At 51.0% G+C, this 19,812-nt stretch overlaps 1 long non-coding RNA gene across 2 annotated transcripts; it reads right to left on the reverse strand.

Moving 5' to 3' along the window:
• On the reverse strand, positions 1 to 19,005 carry LOC127019210 (uncharacterized). 2 transcript variants are annotated; one of them, XR_007766872.1, is made up of 4 exons: positions 18,893 to 19,005; positions 10,329 to 10,410; positions 758 to 904; positions 1 to 79 (listed from the first exon to the last, which is right to left on the reverse strand). It is a non-coding gene; the product is annotated as an uncharacterized LOC127019210 (long non-coding RNA). The 2 variants fall into 2 exon arrangements; XR_007766871.1 differs by lacking the exons at positions 1 to 79; positions 758 to 904 and adding an exon at positions 7,694 to 9,683.
• Between the last annotated feature and the right edge of the window lie 807 nt (positions 19,006 to 19,812).

A 19,812-nucleotide genomic window follows, 5' to 3' on the forward strand; every position in this document is an offset into this window, starting at 1 on the left:
GCCTCTCTGCTCCCCGGCTGCAATTAGGCATTCGGAGAGGGTTCATATCAGAGGATGTAATTCCATTCCCACATATTCCCTGGAGAAATGAGAGTTAAACAATGAAAAGATTGATTGTCCAATGAATGCCAATTTGTTTTCTAACCGGAATATCAAATTACAGGCTGGGAGGAGGGGAGCACGGCACAGTGCAAGAGGGGACTTTTTTAAATGGGCAAACAATTAATTCCCAGATTCATTACAACGATTGTAAGCGAAGGTACATGAAACAGTAAATGCATTTAATTTGGAGCCTAGCATTTCCCCTGATGAGATCGGGAGCTTCAATATGCTCTTTCCATCGGTGAAGCTTCCCTTCCCCTGCAAAATTTAATTACCTCTTCATTACTTCAGGAAATTGATGGGAGACTGACACGAGGCTGGAAACTTCACAGGACGCTCCCCAAATCACCTCCCCCACCCCGCTCCAAGGGCTGTTGAAATGGGACTGGATGGGACCTCGCAGCCCTCCGGCTCATCTCCCTGTCTGCGGGGAGAAGCGTACCCTCGCTCCCCTGGGTGTCCGTGGCAGCTCTGCGGGGACGAAGACCCCAGCCGGACCAGGGCTGGATGCCCCAGGCTGCTGGCAGGGCGGCAGCACGCCGGCTCCCGAGCTTGCCTTGATGTGGCGGCGGGCAGTTGGGGTGCATAGGATGGGGGTCCCAGCGGTAACAGCAGCAGCTGGAGCACAGGACAAGACCCTTACACAGCTGCTAACCTGCAAATGGGCACGGAGAGGGTGGCTGTGCCCATCCTGGTGCTGCTCTCTGCTCCGCCGGAGCAGCTCAGTGTCTCCTGATGCAGCTCCTGAGGACGCTGGCCACTTGCATCGCTGCTTGGGAGAAGCTCTTCATGGCTTGTGGGCCTGGGAGAAATCAGCAGAATGGGTGTGCAATAAATAAATTCATCCAGGCAAACCAAATTGACTTTCCAGGTAATTACCTAATGACTAGCTGAGAGGAGCACAGCAGATATAACAGTCTCCAGGAGGGCCTCTCCTGAGTCCTTGCACATCCCAGGCGTGGCAAGAAGATCAGGTACGAACGTGGCAAGTTTGGACCTGGCTGATGAGACAGGCTCAGAGGGTGATGCCCAGACACATAACCTTGCTGATGGCTGGTAAGGATCCAGCTGCCAGGGACTGCTCCCCAGCAGGGAGAGCCCAGGTCCTGCTCCCAGAGCAGGCAGCACCCCAAGGGGACACACCAACCCCCTGGCACCAGTCCGCAGGGACTGGTTTCATCCCAGCAAGGGTAAGGAGAGCGGGGTCCCTGGGCTCAGGTGCTGATTAATGGGGTTTAGGGGTGGGCAAGCGCATGTGGCTGCTGTATCCTTCCTACAAAGCCCTGGCACTGCCTCCAGCGCTCTTGAGGTGCTTTCCCTGAAAAGTCAGCTCCAGACAGAGCTGTCAGCAGTGCGGATGCAATAACAGATTTCGTTGGCAGTGCTGGTAAACAAGTGCCTTGGAAACCTCAGCTGAAAATAGAGTTGTGGCTGTCTCCTGCTCTCCTGAGGAGAATGGAGCATCCCCCCCGCCCAGGCACTTTTTCTGAAAAGTCCCCAGATAGCTCAATCTGCTGGTGAAAATGCAGCAGTGACGTGCTCTGGATGGGGCCGATGGCTTGGAGCCTCCCTCCGGGTCCTCCCGCGCTCCCCAGCAGGCACTGGTATGCAAGGCAGACCTCAGCTGAGCTTGCAATTACCTGCCCACGTCTTTTAAGACAGATGATCCATTTTACGGGCTGCCGTAAAAGCACAAGGAAACTCACACAAATCAGGCAAAACTGCCGTTTCCCCAGAATGATCCTTTCTTCTCTCAGCAACAGGGACCTGCGTGGAGCCCATTAGCAGTGCTTCCTGGAGACCCCGGCGATGCTGGGGAAGCTGCCAAAGCACGCAGCCCAGCACGGGGAGCCGCCTGGAGAGGTCCCAGCGTGGTGGCTCTCCCAGCAAACGCAGCTCCCCGGGCCTGCTGAAGCATCGCGGGCAGTCTCGCTGCTCGGCAGGAGTACCCGGGCACCGCAAGACCCTTTGGACAAGGTTTGGTTTCCTACCAACGATCCTTGTCCTGCAGACTGACCCCCTGGCTTCCAGACTGCCCCTCCTGTTAAAATATATTTTAGTCGTATACAGTAAGAGGAAAGAAGCACAGTGATTTGGGGGGTTGGAAATTGCCGGGGGTTTGGGGAAAGGGGATTTTGAAATTATATATTTTACTGCCAAGCGAATGGTGAAATTGCCGCTGAAGTGCTTGCCCTGGCTCCCCCCAGCTTTGCTTTTATCTTCCAACACCACAGGCATGTTGAAACCCTCAAATTTGAGACCAGCAAGATATGATTCAGCAACAATATTACAGCACCTTTTAGGTATGAAATTAACGGTGTGTAATTAGAATGGCAATAACGAGAAGTTATTTAATAATTCATTTCTTCTTATGAATTATTCGGTGTGTGCTTAACTTCAGGGCTGATGTGTTATTTAGCAGAGAACACCCCCAGAGCCCTCTCAGGAAATCCTCTGGGTGCTGCTCGCGCCAGACCCAGCTCCCCGCGGGCCAGAGGGGCAGCACCGGGGGGCTCGGAGCTGGTTTTAGGGTTCCCCAAGTGCATCCCCAAATTCAAATCCTTTAAAACACGGAAAATCTCATTTCAGGCAACATTGCAGCCACAAGAGACTTCTGCTTCTGCGGAGGGAGGAGAGACCTGTCATCCATATGCCCGTGTTTATGGTTTGAGCCTCCATTTGCTCTTGTTAACTCTAAGTTACTAAATTTACAAGGAAGCTAGTAAATCAGCCTCAGTCCTTCACAGCGGCGCGAGACGTTATCTGCAGGCTGGGTTATTCTCACAGGGGGGCTGAGCTCAGCTCTCAGAATAAATGAGTTTTGGCTGTAGCCACGGAGCCATCTGTCCTGCCAGGCCTGAAACCCAGGGGAAACGTGGCCCTAGAGACTCAAGGGTGCTGCCTGCCGGTGCCAGCCATTGCCCTGCCCAAAGCCTGGGCATGCCCGTCTTCCCTGCCCAGCCCTGCGAGGCGCCTGAGGCTCTACCGGGCACCAGAATCACCTGGGCTTTCTAAGCCTCTCAGCCCTATTCCTTTTGACACTGGCTTCCTGGTGAGATGCTAACACTAGCAGGACCGTCTCTGATTGCATTTCTCACTGTGGTGTTTTGCCTGGCCCGGTTAGAAAGCTGTGTCAAGGCTCATCTCTGAAGCAGAGCAGCTTCTCCTGTGGGGCTCGAGCACACCGTTAAAATCATCACCAATTACTGACTCAGCAACACCAGATCTATTTCTATGCCAGGGTCTGGCTGACCACGTCCGCTTCCCCCCCCGCCGATTAGATAGTTGGCGCAAAAGACTTTGCCTCCATCAGAAACCCCGAGCCCTGGGGTGCTGCAGGCCACAGGCAATTACTGCTTTGCAGACCCAGTTCCGGCATCCCTTGCCAGAGGCCACCGTGCCAGGCAGCGCAGGCGGGCGTCCCTCACCCCACGTGCTTTTTCCCATTTGCACTGTGCACGCAGCCTTTCCGTGCAGGCTGAACCTCAAATTCAGGCTCTTGGCACCTTGGGATGGTTCGAGCCACTGAGACATCGAAGGTAAGTCTCTGACACGCGTTGATGGCCACCTGAGCGTGGGTTTTACTCCATTGGCATCACCATCCTCATCACATTTCCTGCTTCACTTCTAATTGCTGCTCATCTGGTTGGAGAGTCACACCTTCCTGCTGAGCGTAGCTGTAGCTTTTGGGGGATATTTATAATGCCTGCTGGCTCCTTCCCTCTCCCTCCTCCCTGGCCCTATGGTCATTTCTCCCCACTGCTCTCCGTGGCAAGGGAAGGGCGACGTGCCAGGACTGCATGCTACTTGCACATGCCTTAAGCCACTTGGTTGCCACGTGGCTCATCCTGTCAGCCCATGAAAACCTCAGCATCTCCAGTCCCATCCTTTAACCCAGCCCCTCCAGGACCCAGCCACAGCTCCACAGAGGTATTCTTGGTGGCTGGAGCAGTTTCCATCCTCACATCCCGCTCCCCCTACATACATTATCTGACTGTGGGTTTTCAGCACACAACCCTGTGCTTAAATCTGATATGCTGAGGACTGACTCTGCTGAGGTTTTGGAAGCTGCTCCTAGTCGTGTCCCTCCTTCAGGACACTCCTCATCCCTGGCCTTTGCTGCTGCTGAAGTAGCGAGGGAGCATGTCCATCACAATTGTACCTGCCTGAAGATCCAGCCGGGCAGAAGGAGCTCAACGCTTCAATCACAAATAACTTTAAATTCATAGCTTTTTTTTTTTTTCCCCCCTACGTGTGTGTTATTGAGCAAAACCCCCACGGTTTTTCATTGCAGGAGTCTGTTGGCACAAAGCAATCAACACGCTTCAGCCCTTGCCTGGCCTGGCTGGACCCTGTGGAGAAGATGAGTTTGGAGCATAGAAATGCTCTTCTGGCCCCCAGTGGGATGGCCAGCACAGCACAGCACAGCGTATGTGTACTGGAAATGCACAACTATGAAGTCCCCATGATGTCCTGCGCAGCTTTTGTCTCTCATACAGACGTGACTCACCTGCAAAGCACGCCCAAATCGGCTCAGTCTGTTCCTGGGGTTCCCTCGTTCAGGTGTCTCTCCATTTTTGGAGCTTTTACAGGGATTGCAGGGTGACCATTCACCTCCTGGCCTTGCAAAGTGAGTTGTGTTGGACATTTACACTAGGATATCATTATTTCTGACCAATACATTTTCTTTTTCAGCCATGTTTTAATTAAATGAATTTTCCTTTCATTTTGTCTTCTTTGGCTGATCAAGAACAACATTGAGAATCAAGATAAACCCAAGAGAAAAAGGCCATTTGTAAAGAAATAATTTTATTTTTTCCCCTTCTTTCCCACTGGCACGGATTCAAGCAACCACCCACAGGCTGGTTTCAGTTTGAATTTAACCAAGTGCCAGTGAAGCACCACCTCCTCCTACTGAAGGACTGCTCTTGCTGCTCTAGCAGGCGTCCGTGCAATGATAAGCACATAGCTGCCAAGGTGGGATGCTGCCTCTGGGTGAGGCACGTAGTCCCAGGTGGGCACCCTGGAGCCGCAGCAGCAAGCCTCAAATCTTGCCGTATTTTGCTCCATTATCCGATGCAATACTGACACGTAGTACCTGGGAGTAGTTCTCTAAATACCAACAGAAGCATTGATTTTCAATATTCAGAAGTACACCTCCTCTTGATCTCTTTCCGAGGGAGTGCAAAGGGCAATGCATCCCGCGAGAGCAAAGACAGTGGCTAAATCCACTCCAAGCGTAATTAGCAATTCTCCTCCTGTTAGCCCTTTCTCAGCGCTCACTGCTGTGCCGTGCCTGTCCTGCCCCCCTATTTTTTGCTCTGCCATCCAATTTCTTTTCTTCAGGACTGCCTCCCAGCAGCATCCTTGCGAACGACTCTCCAGGCAGGTGTGGCTCCTGAACGGCGTTACGTTACAATAAGCTTTTCTAAGCTACGAAACAGAAAGCGTTTTCTTTTCTTTTCTCCCCTGCCTTCTGAAAGCCTTTCCGTACAGTATCCTGTTGTTCCTTTGCTCCTGAATTTACGTCTCAGTGACTGTAATAAATTGCAAAGGAAATATTGCTCCATATTTCCAGGAACTAATCAAGCATGATTGTGCGGCAGCAAAAAGCCAGGGCAGCTGCTCGGAGGAGTAAATCCTGAGGGAGGACTGAGCCGTGCTGCCCAGAGCTGGCCAGTGCCCACGCCTGCCCCTGCCCGGCCAGGAGAGCAGGGCGGATGGAGGGGGAATGCCAGTTCCCCTGGCCTCCGTCTTTCCCCCGCTGTCGGGTACTGACTAAAACCAGCGCTTTTAAGCATTAGGTATTGAGAAAAAGGCTGCCTCTCATTTTACCCAGTTTTTAGCCCTCTATTTGTTGGAGCTGGTTGCAGTCCAGGCTTGGCATATGTAGGAGAAGTCGTCCCATGGAAAGCCTCTGAGCAGAGTTTGCAACCAAGGAGCTGCTAATATCAGCACCAAGATGAAGTGATTTGGCGAGTTATGTACATTGATGTCAATCATGTTTCCCTTTGGTGCTTCTCTCCCTGCAGGGAGGTGCAATAAATCACATGCATTTTCTGAGTGCAATCCCGAGCTGCCTGGCCTTGGAGGCAGAAGACAAAGCCTGAGCATCATGTGGGTGGAAAAATGCAGGTACTCCTACGAACATCAAGGAAAACACTTCTCTGCAGCTGGTGTAAGCCAGCAAACCCAGCCACGCCTGATCCGACCCAAGGTCCCGTACAGCAGAAAAGAGGCTTTCAAACGTCCTGGGAAAGAAGCAGTGATTCAGCTTGCTATGTCTAAATCCAGGATCATGTATTATGTATTTCTCACCAGAGTTTGCATGAGATCAATGAGATCGCATCCATCAACAGCCTGCTCTTTGATGAACGCCGTGGTGAAGCCTGAGCGCAATTGCAATGGCTGGCAGCGGGAGCGCCGGTCGGGGCAGGGCGCAGCTTAAAGGCAGAAGGAGCAGAGGGAGAGGAGGAGGACCTACCCCAAAGCTCCGGGAGGTCACCCCTGGCTGCAAATTCTTCGCAGCCTGGACGTGGTGATGCTTCCCTGGGTTAAGGCGCAGAGCTACGTCCCTGGGACTTCTGAATTCTTCACTCTTATTTATACACTCTTCCCTACACACTCTTATTTATTCACACAAATAAAAGCTAGGCAGTGACCCACTGCTTTATGAAAAATCCCATCAGGCCCATTTTAACTGATTTAGTGCGTGCTAAGTAATTTTCAGAAGATAGGCTTAGGACTGCTTCACATCTCTCTTTTTGAGAAATACAGCACTTTCCTGGACCACAGCAAATTGCCTTCCCTCCAGCTTCCCCTTTGCCACGGGGAATGCATTTCAGAGCTTTTTTTCAGCTCATTATTCTAAGCGTTTCCCGTTACGTGTATGATTAGCGTTTCACAGGCTGTGTTGTGCTATAATATCTGCTTCTGACGTGGGCTGCGGCAGCCGGAAGAGAAATCCATTGCATTTTAGATTGAGATAACAGTTTAATCTGATCTGCACTTGGGAAAGAAAAATCTGCCAGGGAAAGACCAGGTCCCCAAAGGCAGCGTACGAGGCAGAGGCACTGCTGGCTCCCGTAACCATCCCTGCAGAAAGGTGACCTGTTCTCAAAAGAAAGCACTAGGAGGTCTTACTTGATGGCCATTTTTCAAGATATCTTTAAGCCTATGATAAACCCCACGAGCAGGCTCTGTGCCATGAAAGAGGAGAGAAATCGAAGCTCTCCCTGGCTTTGCGGAGGGCTTGATGCTTAACATAGAGAAACCTCTGGGCATTTGCAAACGCTGCAGGAGGAGCAGCAGAAGTGGGTTGTCCTCGAGAGGAAAATCAGCCCACGGTCTTGAAAAGCATGCATCGAAACAGGGCAAGGGCCTCTGCCTGGCCAGGGGAAGGACTGTCCCCCCACAGGCCACATCAACAGCTCACACTCTGCTTGTCTTACACACCTACAACAGCCTTGAAACCTCAAAGTCGGATTTAATTTTAAGGTGAGGCTAGCCAAGAGCAGCAAAAAGATCTGTTTGTGTTTGTAGTCAAAAGTTTTTAAGCTTATTCCTCCCTCCCCCCCCCCCCAGCTGTAGTTATATAGAAAATCTAAACCAAAAAAAGCAAGCAAAGTTTCTGATTAATCATTTCTATGTTTGAAGAAGAAACGCTTTGGTTTTGAGTTCTTCTGAAAACAGAGTCCTTCCATGCTGGGCAAACAGAGTTACCCAGCAACAAGGCAGGGAAAAATAAAGGGAACAGGAGGCGAGGAGGGAGAGGAGCAGAGCCTGTTTTCTCCCCAATGTCCTTGGTGGGCTCTGCGTGCAGATGCAAGAGTGAGTGGCCTGAACTGCGGCATCTCCTGGGCCATCAGCCACTGCCCGGCTGGCCACTGTCCTCTTCCCCAACACTTCGGTTGGAGGCTGGTGTGCAACAAGCCTCCTCCTTGGCAAGGTGTGGGGACAGTCCCCAGCCATCCATGGATGCTCCTTGCTCCATGGAAAGGCACCTGCTCTGAGAGACCCAGCGCTGGGCATTAGTCAGACCCCCCAGAGCATCAGTTTGCTTGTTCCAGCTGGCTTAGCAAGAGGTTTTACCTCTAGCTACACCCTGGCTTTTTAAAGAGTCATCAAAATCTGGCTTTGAAATGCTGCATGAAGGAACAGCTTGCCTGGAGTTGTGGTGGAGCGTCTGAGGGTCTATTATGCTCCCTGCATAAAAACATTAGGGCATCCTATCCTTAATCTTTTTTATGGCTTTACCTGCTAGATTTAAAAGCCCTGTATATAAACAAGCCCTTAAATAAATGGACCTGGAAGCATAGTCTCCTCGCACAGATTCTTACAAAATTGTGTTCAAACCATCTCAATCTTCAGACAAACCAAATGGATTGAGACCATTAGGTTTCTCCCTGTAAAGTGGCTTTTAGAGATGACCCTTCTCTGAGATCTCCCGGTTTTCCTACTTGTGCTTTTAGATGTGTAGGCAAGTCAGTAAGTGCCAATACCAGCCCATATCTCTGCTTAGCTTTTTCCATTTTATTCATCCAAGGATCTCATCAGTCCATTTGTGCACAGCATTAAACTCCTCATGAGCACTCATAATTCCTCTGCGTCCTGACATTGTCTTCATCCACAACTGCACAGCACTTTGGAAGAATTACCCTGTATTTGCTACCTGGCTGATCATCACAGTCCTGTCATTAATAAAAGCCTGCATGATCAATGCCCCATCGAATCACGAGTGCGATATTTTTAGAGGGATAATCCTCTAAGAGAGGTTTTGGGGCTAAACTACGCTCACCCAAGTACCAGCTGGAAGCTGCAAGCTTCTTATTCCTGACCAGGACAAAGTGCTGCTTCCACTCTTCGACTGTTTCTCTCATTAGAGAAGTTGTAGCCGAGCCACGGTTGGAAGAGGGGTCAGGCACGTGATTTATGATCTAAGTACAGTTCATTGTATCTCCAGCTGGCAACTTCATAAGCCAGACGTAACTCATCTTTCCATCTTGTGGCTGCTGGGAGCGCTATTTAAAGAGGAAAAGATTGCACCAGTAGAAAACAAATGGAGGTGTACAAGCAAAAACCCATGTGAGGCACTCTGCCAGTTCAGGAGGGGCAGGAGAAAGGGAGCACAGAGATGTGGGGATGGTGGGAAGCATTGCATTTCCTTTGAGTCTGTTCCTCGGGAAGCTTTACTCTGAATTTCTTTGTGTTGCATTCATCTGTCCTCTCAATAACCCCCCTGTTTGGTAGTTGCAGACAGCAGTATCATCCCCCAAGCCTTCTTTTCTGAACAGACCTGGTGCTCTTGGCCTCTCCTCATCTGTCCTGTGCTCTGTCCACCTCCACATCTTGGTGGCCTCCACTGGACTCGCTCCTGTATATCCACAGCCTTCTCATGCTGCTCGTTTTCCCTGTGTGTCCAGGGCAGAAACGGTTGTTTTGCTTCTCTCTGAGCCTCGCAGCCATGTGGCCAGGCCTGGTTTAGAGATGAAAGGCTTTCCTGAGAGCCTGCCTGCGACTGCTGCTCCTTAGATATTGTTGTGCCTCCTTGTGTTGGAGCCAATATCAATATTCAGCCAAGCCTAAGGAGAGGAAAATCATTACAGTGCACCAGTTCCTCCTCTCTTTTACTTAGTGAAGAAAAAAATCGTGCTGGCAGCAGATCTGGAAGCAGTGTATCATGTACTTTTAGGCAGACATCAGCTAAGTCCTTCCTGGGATGTGAACAGCCCTGAGCATCCCAGGGCAGACAGTTAAACCGAGGACCTCCAGGCTCTGCAGGGGCAGGGTTTGCAGAGTCCCCTCGGTAGGACCATGGTAGGGACAGGATAGCAGCAGTACAGAAACACAGGCTGCTAGGTCACTAACCTGCCTGGACCAGGCTCCCTGGCCAGCCGCCCAGCCGCTATGGCTGGCTGCGCAAGGATGCCAGCGAGCAACCTGGGTTAAATGCTCCAGAAACGGTCTTGGTGCAGAGCACATCATAGCTTTATTGCAAGTAGTCTTTCAGCAGGAACTGAAACCACCACAGCTCCTCTCCCCATCTGCCCTGTCCCCTGCATTTATTCTCTTGCTGGTCCCCCACACTCATTTCTTTCTCCCTCTCCCTCCCAAAGGGCAGGTAACACCCTCCCTTCATGTTTCCCTCATTCCTTTGCTTGGGCTCAGCTGCCTTCCTGGGGTCCATCACCTGCATAGCTCTCCTGGTCAGACGATCAGGTACTCACCAGCGCTGCCCAACACAGCATCTCATCTCCAACTCCTTTCAGCATCTGTGCATCTCCTCCTCTTCCCAGCCTGCCTAATGGCCTGAAAGGAAAGGGAAACTCTCTTTTCAGTCCCATGGGACAGGCTAAGCATTTGTATGTAGGTCTATATGCAACTCAAAAGTCATCATTAGCCTAATTCATTAAGCCATTAACGATGCTAAAGCATGCAAAGTACATTAAAACCCTCTGCTTAAGTGGCAAATTCATCCCATGGCTTTTAGGGTCAGTGCAAATTGATATGCACAGCATCAGTGCCGCTGCAGGATTTAAGAGCTCTTGCAGAACACTGGCCAGTGCTGCCCTCTCCTCCCCATAGCAAGACACGGGGACCTCCGACCTGCAAAGCTGCCAAAATTGCTCTGAACTTCTGCAGCAATCTGCCCTACAAGGCGTGCACGGCCAAAGAGATTTATTTTTTCCTTTCTGCAGGTGACAGCAGTTAGACATAATTTACGGTGCCAGGCCAACACACAGAAATGCAAGAAGCATCACCTGCAGCGCAGATCCAGCTGAAGGCGTGCCAAGGGTCACAGAGTCCACACGCCTGCCCCGGACACGTGCTCAGCAAGCACTGTGCTGCTGGGGGTTGTCTCTGATCCCCCAAGGGCAGGAGATAGGCACAGGGGCTCAGGGCAGAGGCTGGGATGCCCATAGCATGGGTAGGAGACGGCTGCAGGATGCCCACGCTCCCTGGGAGGTGCCAGGCTTGGACTGGAGCCCAGCAGGTAGGAAGAAGTTTTCCAGAGGGCTAGAGTCTGGGGGTAGTGCACGGGCTGCACATCTCTCCATCTGTATTCGGTGGTTTCTTCTGGACAAAGCCACTTGTCTCAGGAGAAGACATTGCTGCTGTTTCACTGGACTTGAGGTGGTAGTTACCATTGGGTCCATGAGCTTTTCTGGAGAAAGCAGATTGCCATCTTTGAAGAACTTGAAGGGCTACCTTTGGCTTTTGAATTACTGCCCAGCTGAGCAGAGGTGCTGAGCAAAACCCTGCCTCCATCAGCCAAGAAAATCCAGCCACATTCTGCAGCTTTACTCTTGGTGTAGCACAGGGTGTGAGGGCACAGAGGGAGGACACAGAAGGTCTTTATGTAGGTGAACTTTAAGGGTCCCTCTGTAGTCCTAAATAACTTGGTGCTCTCCGACACTTATTCTTTTTCCCCAATGTTTGAAGTTACATAGATCTGGCCACCTCAGTAAATAAGTGGGTCTGTATCAAGGGAGCCATCTGACAAAAAAATTGAAGAATTCACTTTTATGGCAATAATAAGTATATCATGCCAAGCTTCCTTTGGTGTCCTCTGTCACGGGGACCTGTGACAGGCTCTCTGGTGAGGTACTGAGATACTGAGACACCTCATCCCATTTTCTCACCTTCAGGATTTGAATGGAACATCAAATGACAACTTTTGTTCTGCTTGAGAACTGCAAATTAGGATGTCTTTAGCATGCAGGGATGCAGCATGGGGCTGGCAGGGCTGCCACTGCCAAAGAATTTGGTGTTCACTGTCGATGCCTTCCCCTTGTCCCAGGGCACTCCTTCAGAGCAAGCAAATGGAGGCAAGAGGAGAGTCTGGCTTCTGCCACTTGTTCCACTCTCAGGTGATGCCGAGATCATTTCCGTAGCAGTGCACAGCACCCCAGGAGTCCTGACCCCCCGTTTCAGGCAGAGCATCACCCCCCCGGAGGCTCAGCCTTTGTGCATGATGCTGGCCAGCCATCATCAGCCAGCTCCAAACCCGGCCCCTGGCTCGCAAAGCAAGTGCAATCTCGGTGAGGCCTCTGCAGCTTCTCCCAGCATGAGATAAAAGTGGTTTATTGCGCAGCGCTAACAATGTGATTTGCTAACACATTACCCAGGGGTGGCACAATCTGTACTGGTTAAAGGGAAATGTTAAAACTGTCACTTCGGCAGGAGATGTTCAAATGTGCTAAATGGGTCACACCGTTAAAACAAATATTCCCAACCTAAATTTATAAAGTACTGTAAAGGGACAGATATCTGAATGCTGCAGCATCCAGAGCCTCTCTCTAGCTGGCAGCCGTGGCATCGCTCAGGTGCTGGTGCGTGGCTGAGGCTCCTTTTATGCAAACACAGAAATTCCTGTGCAAGACGACAAGTGCACCAGCAAGGGGTGGTTGTGACGAGCTATAAAGGATCACTGGATTGGGACCCAAGTGCTCAAGGTTCCCCTTGCCCAGTGGCCACCAGCCCCACGCAGCGCAGGGGTAGTCACAAGAAACATGGCACTTGGATCCCACTGATCTGAGCATGGTGCTTCCAGGCAGAAACCTGTGCCAAGGAGAAGCCTAACGAGGCATCGCTTGAAGCAGCGCTGTGCAGGGAAGCTGCCAGCCGACAACTAAGCACCACGCAGCCGCTCACTCACTCCCCGCTTCAGTGGGATGGGGGAGAGAATCGGGGGAAAAAAAGAAGTAAAACTCATGGGTTGAGATGAAGACAGTTTAATAGGACAGAAGAGGAAGGGAAAATAATAATAATAGAATATACAAAAGTGATGCACAATACAATTGCTCACCACCCACTGACTGATGCGCAGCCACTCCCCAAGCCATGGTGCCCCCTGGCTAACTCCCCCCAGTTTACATACTGGGCATGACATAATATGGTATGGAATATCCCTTTGGTCAGCTGGGGTCAGCTGTCCTGGCTGTGTCCCCTCCCAGCTTCTTGTGCACCCCCAGCCTCTGCTGGCAGGGCAGTATGCAAAGCTGAAAAGTCCTTGACTTAACATAAACACTGCTTAGCAACAACTAAAACCTTCAGTGTGTTATCAACATTATTCTCACACTAAATCCAAAACACAGCACTGTACCAGCTACTAGGAAGAAAATTAACTCTATCCCAGCTGAAACCAGAACAGAAGCCCAGCTCCATCCCCCAGCACTCACCCTGGCTCCTCTGGGACCCCACTCAGTAGGGCACCAGCACACCAGGATGGAGATGTCAACTCCCAGCAGCTGTCAGAGACTGGTCCAGCTGCTGCCCACCTGCACACCCATCCAGCTACAGGGTGGTCTCCAGTGATTGCCATGCAGGCTGCAGGGTTGGGGCAGAGGTGGAGATACAGGGGGGACACCGCACCCGGGAGGCGCTGCAAAGCTCGCTCTCATCTGCTCTCCCAGGGAAGTAACCAAACAAATGAGTTTGCTACAAGATGACAGAGGTAATTTTGGGGTGGTTTTTTTTCCCCCCTCCCAGCTACACTGTTTGGAAAAGTTAATCCCTGCTGGCTCGCTTTCCTTAATCCTCCTTTCCCTGCTTTTGCAGAGGCAGGAAACCTCCCAGAGGTTTCCAAGAGGCGACTCCCAGTTTCACACAGTGATCTGAGCTCTGGCAGCAGCAAGCAGCTTTGGAGCAGCTGATCCAGCTCAGGGTGGACAGGAGCATCCACAGGGTAGCACTGACTCTTCCTGAGATGGCATCAAGCCCACAGGTTTTGCTCTTAAGAGGAGAGTTTCATTTCAGAGCTTCAGGCAAGCCCTTCCCATCTACCCCAGCAGAGCTGGAGGTAAGGGCTCAGCCATGCTGTGACACCCAGCTCCGGGCAGGGGGAGCGAGGGGAAGACGGTGGGAGAGGGGCCGGAGACAACCCATGCATCCAAGAGACCGGACAGGCATGGCGATGGAATGAGTAAACACGTTGCTAGGAGACACCAAACTTGGGATCAATAATTCATGAGATCTCTGCAATGAAGTGAATAATTTAGGGGTGTAGGAGGCAGGGGGAGAAATGGGGAAGAGACTTTAAAGGCCCCCACCCAGCCCATGACCTGAGGCAGGGACCCTGGCACCCAAAGAGCCAGGATTGGGCTGGGGGTGCCCCCAACCAAAACCAGCCACCTCCTCCCAGCAGGAAGCCTATTGTCACTGGTCCCCTGCCCACACATCATGCCAAAACAGCACGCAGCCTCACATGGACAAAGAGAAAGACCTAGGGCTTCTCCATGCCTGGAAGGAACATCCAAGACACCAGCTCAGCCTGGCCACCTCAGCATCAGTGTACCCCAAACAAGGCTCAGGAAACACGGTCATCTGTTTAGAGGCTGTTCACCATTTCAGACTCACTTAAATGATTGTATATTTGGCAAAGTGTTTTTCCTTCCCCAAAATATTATGGTTTCTAAGTCATAATGTTAAATAGAAATAATCCTGAAAGGGTCCAGTGATCCATTAGAAATGTTTCATTTAGAAATCAAGCTAAATTTAAATAAGAATAAGTACTGCAGAACAAAACCAAAGTGTTTTCTTTTGAGTTGAATTGAGTGCTTCATTCAACATGAAATAAGGATTTAAAAAAAAAACACCAACCAACTCTGGTCACTGAACCAGTACAAAAAAATCAAATTTTTTTTGCAGAGTGCTGCTTGAAATGCATCTCTGCAAATGAGTTTGGAGAGGTAACTTGGCTGATAACACATGCATGTTTGGATGCTTCCCTGAATATGAGTTCAAGGCTTTACTCAGCCTCTCAGGAGACAGGACCCAGCGTGACATCCAGTTTTCCCCCCAGCCACACAGATTCATGTCAGCTTCCCTGTACATGCCTCCCCAGTTTGGAAGTCACACAGCCCACTGGAGGATGGACCAGCTTCTTTCCCCTGGGAAAGGAAAGACGTCCTTGGGGGTCTCAGCACTATGTGCAGAAGCATGGAGGGAGCTGGGTACCAAAGCTAGGAGAGGAAAAAATCTCCCCCCACCCTTTAAGAAAGCCCAGTACATTGAGTCTGCTGGGAAGATCTCCGATAGCTCTGTAAAACCCAGTATTCATTAGCATTCAAGAGAAAGAGCGTTGTTTGGAACTGCCTCAGCTCCTCACAAGCCAGAAACACAATTGGAAGAAAACAACCAGAGTTTGATTTGCTCTGAAATGAGATGGACTTTGGACAGGGACTGGTTCCAAAATTGCCTGGTACTACCCAAGCAGTAAAAGCTGAATGAGTGAGCTGTTCACCAGGCAATGAAGAGGGGTTTTTTCCCCCCACAGAAATATCACTTTGCCACTAGCAAAGACTTTGTGAGCAAGGAGGGTCAAATGTCATTTCCAAACCCAGTTACATCCTACTGTCAGGCTTGGGAGTCCTCCCGAGAGCAAGGCTTTCTGCACCCCACAGCTCCGAGCTGGGTGGTAGGGGTGCCGAGCACCCCGCGGGAAGTGCTCTGGGAAACGGCTGAAACGGAAAGAAATGAATTACTCAGAGCCTGGCAGACAAGCCAGCGACCTGAGGGGGTTTCAGTAACAGCAAAACCAATTCTACTCTAGCTGCAATATCATATCCCCTTGCTGTGGGCTTTATAAACTGCTGGGCCCTGAAGAGTTGACCTTTTCCTCTGAACATGTTTTTGGGGATAGAACTGTAAGAAGCTCCTTGCAAGAGACTGAGCATAAATTAAACAAAATAAGTACTGATGTGCTTTTGGATCCAAGAAGACTGGGAAATGCTGTGGCAATAACTCCAATTTGCTCAGCTAACGGGAGGGAGAGGGCTCAGCACGAGGAGCAGACCACACACCCATCTCCTCTAGCCTCCCCATCCACTGCTGCTGGCACAGGGGCTTGTGAGTATCACTGACCTGTCAGAGGTCTTCAAACAGGGAAATAGATCAGCTCACAGTTTCTAAAAGGACAAAGCTCAGCTGATCTCAACATCCCTTTCTTGTACACACTGTACGGTTGTAAGACATAGTCACATTACAATGATCTACAGGATCTTTTGCTGGAGCCTTGCCACATCCTGGCTGGGTTCCCGGAGGAGCTTGCACACCCTGCAGAGGCAAAGGCTTCAATGCTCTGTGGTCACATCTCTCTCTCCCCATTAGACCCCATATTCCTCCTCCCAAGATGCATTCATTGCCACACTTCAAGTAGACATCCCTTTTTGGTGCTGCATCTCGTGCTGCCAAAGCAGTGCTTCGCAGCACATTCAACGGCAAGTGGTGGTGGTTTTACTTTCACAACAATAATTACTCCACAAGGCACTTGTCAGTTATTGTGCTTCATGGTAATCAAAACCTCCACTTTGAAAAATACAGGGCGTATTCCCGTCTGTTTCTGCTCTGCGTGGGAAGATCACTCATTCATGGCTCTGTCTTGCAGCCAAGTCATGACAGATGGGTGGGTTGGAGTGAAAATCAGGACTCTGACTCAAGAAATTGCTCCAGCGACTCAGGGGTTTTCACTTTCCTTCCCAGCACCCAAAATTGTGGCCTGGCTGCTGCTCCCTGTGCAGCATCCCATCTCCCCAGGAGGTGTGATTGTCCCTCTTGGAGCTTCTGGGCCAGGCACCCTGCTGCATCATGCCCCTACGGCACCTCCTGAGCAGGGCTGGGGGGGAGCCCATCCATCTCACCCCGACAGTAAGGAATGGGAAGGCATCACTGGTGATTCATCCCCATTAAGGGAACACAAGCAATCCTCACCTGTCTTAACTCCACAGCTGGCTCCATTAACTCCCAGCTCCCTCCGTCACTGGATTGATCATACAATAAAGCTGCACATCAGCACTTGGCACTTTCCTGGTCTCGACCCCAGCAAGCTCCCACGCAGATGGCCTGACAGAGCTGGCTGAGCTCAGCCACTCAAACCATGCCCTGGAGACCCTTCTCCCAGCTTGGGGGAGGTCTGGGGGGTCTGCGGGGTCCGACACAGGGTGCTGTGATGGTCTGTGTGCCATGCCAGCATTGCACAGGCAGCCACCACTGCAGCTTGCAAGTTGCAGGTGCTGGGATGCGCTGCCAGAGCTGGAAGGAAACCCTGCACCGTACCGGCAGGCAGTGACACAAACCCAAGGGTGTGCATGTAGCCACATGCTGTGGCCACTTCAGCACAGGCTGAGGCCACCCTCAATCCCCAGGACCATGCATGCAGCCTGCATGACTGTGGCCCAGCATGTACACCACTGCCTGCTCTAGCTCCTTGCAGCCCTAGAGATGTTTGTATGAACTGAGCATTTCCAACAAGGCATGTATCCCACAGATCTAACTTTTCCAGCCTCTGATCTTGGGGCTGGGAGTTTTAAAAACCTAACTTTCCTGAAATCCACAGCTACTGCTACAGCTTGTCTCAGTGCCCATTGAGTTTTTGCTATCAGGACGGTGACAGAAGATGTTTCCTGATCAGCTAAACCTTCAGGCACTTTGGCTGAGAGAAAGGTGTACGTAAAAGATCAAGTTCATTTTTTTTTCATGCTGGAAAATTGCTCTGCAGGGCATGCCACCTGGACCCGGTGCACCAAGGGCTGTGGCAGGCACATGCCCTGGGAAGTGACACAATGCATGACCTGGGTGACAAGTTTCAGCCTGAGCAGCGGTTTGCCTGAAGGGCAGAGACTGCTTGGGCAGGGGGAGCACAGACAGCAGAGCACAGCACGATGGAGCAGGCAGAGGTGACACACATCTCAGCTGCAGGAGCACGTAGCAGCCCCCTGCACCATGACCAAGGGATGCAACATTCCCGTTTCTCCAGGATGGACCCACAGGCAGGGACAAGAGGCTGTCCCCAAGAGGGGGACACAGCATGAGGAAGCCCAATGAAGCAGGGCAGCCATCTGACACAGCGCCAAGCGAGAGCCGTTGAGTGCAGCAGCGACATCTCTGCCATGATAGCTAATGCATAATGCTGCGGTTGTCTGGCTACAGGTGCCTGAATCTAATTAGGTATTTCGTCACAACGATCATTTTAATTAAGTAAAGCCAACTGCCTCTGCTGGATGCACTAGTATCCAAAATTCCCAGGCAAGTTTCCATTGCGTCTCCCCCACCCTGCAGTTCATTCCTCCGCTTTGTAAACAGTTTGAACAAAAAGACATTTTTTTCCCAGGTACGACACAACAAAACCAGGCCTCAAAAATGGGCACAAGGCTCCCAAGACAGCAGGGATGGGGCATGAAATGCACATCAGGGGCTGTGCACGCTGCAGGGTGCATGCAGGGCTTTGGTCCAGGCTGGACCCCCCCATCCCACTGACCAGAGGATGGGAACACAAGGGCAATCTTTAACCAACAGCTTCAGCCACGGTGGATTTCCAGCTATAAAGAGGCTGTCATGAGCCTAAACCAGACCACGTCTTTATGTGACAGCAAGAAGCAGCATGAGTTAGAAGTATGAAACACAGACCAAGAGCACAATTCCCTCCTCCTTTACAATTGATGAAGAAAAATCAAATAAATTGCCAAAGCGACAGCTCTAAGGACTCAGGGTAGTCCAATTTCATTAGGGGCTAAGCCCTTCTAACACATGTGATACATCTTATTTAATGTATGTACTTCCACTGCATACAGAGGCCCCCTCCATCACTAGACAGCAGACTGCAAGGGATCCCAGGAGCTGCACTGCATTTTGGGGAGACTAGCAGAATTTCCTGTCTGTCCCACACAGCCCTTCACCAGCAACCCCACCTCCAGGCTCACCCCAACAGAGCTTCAAGAGGCTTCATTCCTTGGTTGCTCCTTCCAAGGGAAAGGGGCTGCCCCAGCAGGCTGCTTAACCCACAGGTACTCACCATTTCTAGATGTCATAGGAAGAAGCAAAACACTGTTCTCAGCCATAAATTCATCATGTTCTCTCCCTACGGCATCCCAGAGGTGGTGTGAGGACCTCACAGCAACTTCCAGTTCCTCTTAGAGTGCTACATCCTCAGCCCTCCTCCCACACCCCAAACCTTCCCTTGATCCTGGAGCTGCCTTTTATCCCCCAACACCCCTGTCCCAGGCTGATTCCCATCACCTGGGCTGGCCCTGGGAAGCCTCCCGGTGCCACCCAGGTGTGCCAGGTCCAGCCTCAGGAGGTGTGGGGCAGGCTCACGGCAGGGACGACAGCTTGCACGGACAGGACCTGCCTTGAGCTCCGTCATTCCCAACCGTGGGAATCCTCTGGAGGGGTTTGGGAGAAGTTTGGATCTGACCACCCCAACCTGGCTGGCCAAGCGACCGCTGGGCTCCTGCCCTCACTGCTCTGCAGGTGATTTCCCAGGCAGGAGGCATTTTTTCCCCTAAAGGGTTGTGCCAAATGGCTCCTCCTGCAAATCCCCATCTCCCTGCCCAAGAGCGGCGGCAGCTCCAGGAACTCAAATCTGTCAGCTTCTGGAGGAATAAATGGTCCACAACTAACAGTTTCTTCAAGAAATCAAATAAAACAACAATATATGGAAAGACCACATGCTTAAAAGGAAATCATTGGGGCTGCTTAATTTGTGAATCCAACCCTACTTAACTTTTTTTAATTACTCCCATAAAGCCAGCAGTTTCAAGCACACACGCAATATTGTGAGCAGATTCAAATCTAATTAGCTGTGTTCACGTTAATTAGATTCATTGTGTATTTGATGCTCAGCTCTTCCTTGAAGTTTTATCTTGGAGCATGTGTTCATAATTAACCCAAATTTAGTGTGTAGTTAAGGCCAGTTCTGTAGGAAAGGCTCTG

This window comes from Gymnogyps californianus, chromosome 8 (genome assembly GCF_018139145.2).
Source record: "Gymnogyps californianus isolate 813 chromosome 8, ASM1813914v2, whole genome shotgun sequence".
NCBI lineage: Eukaryota > Metazoa > Chordata > Aves > Accipitriformes > Cathartidae > Gymnogyps > Gymnogyps californianus.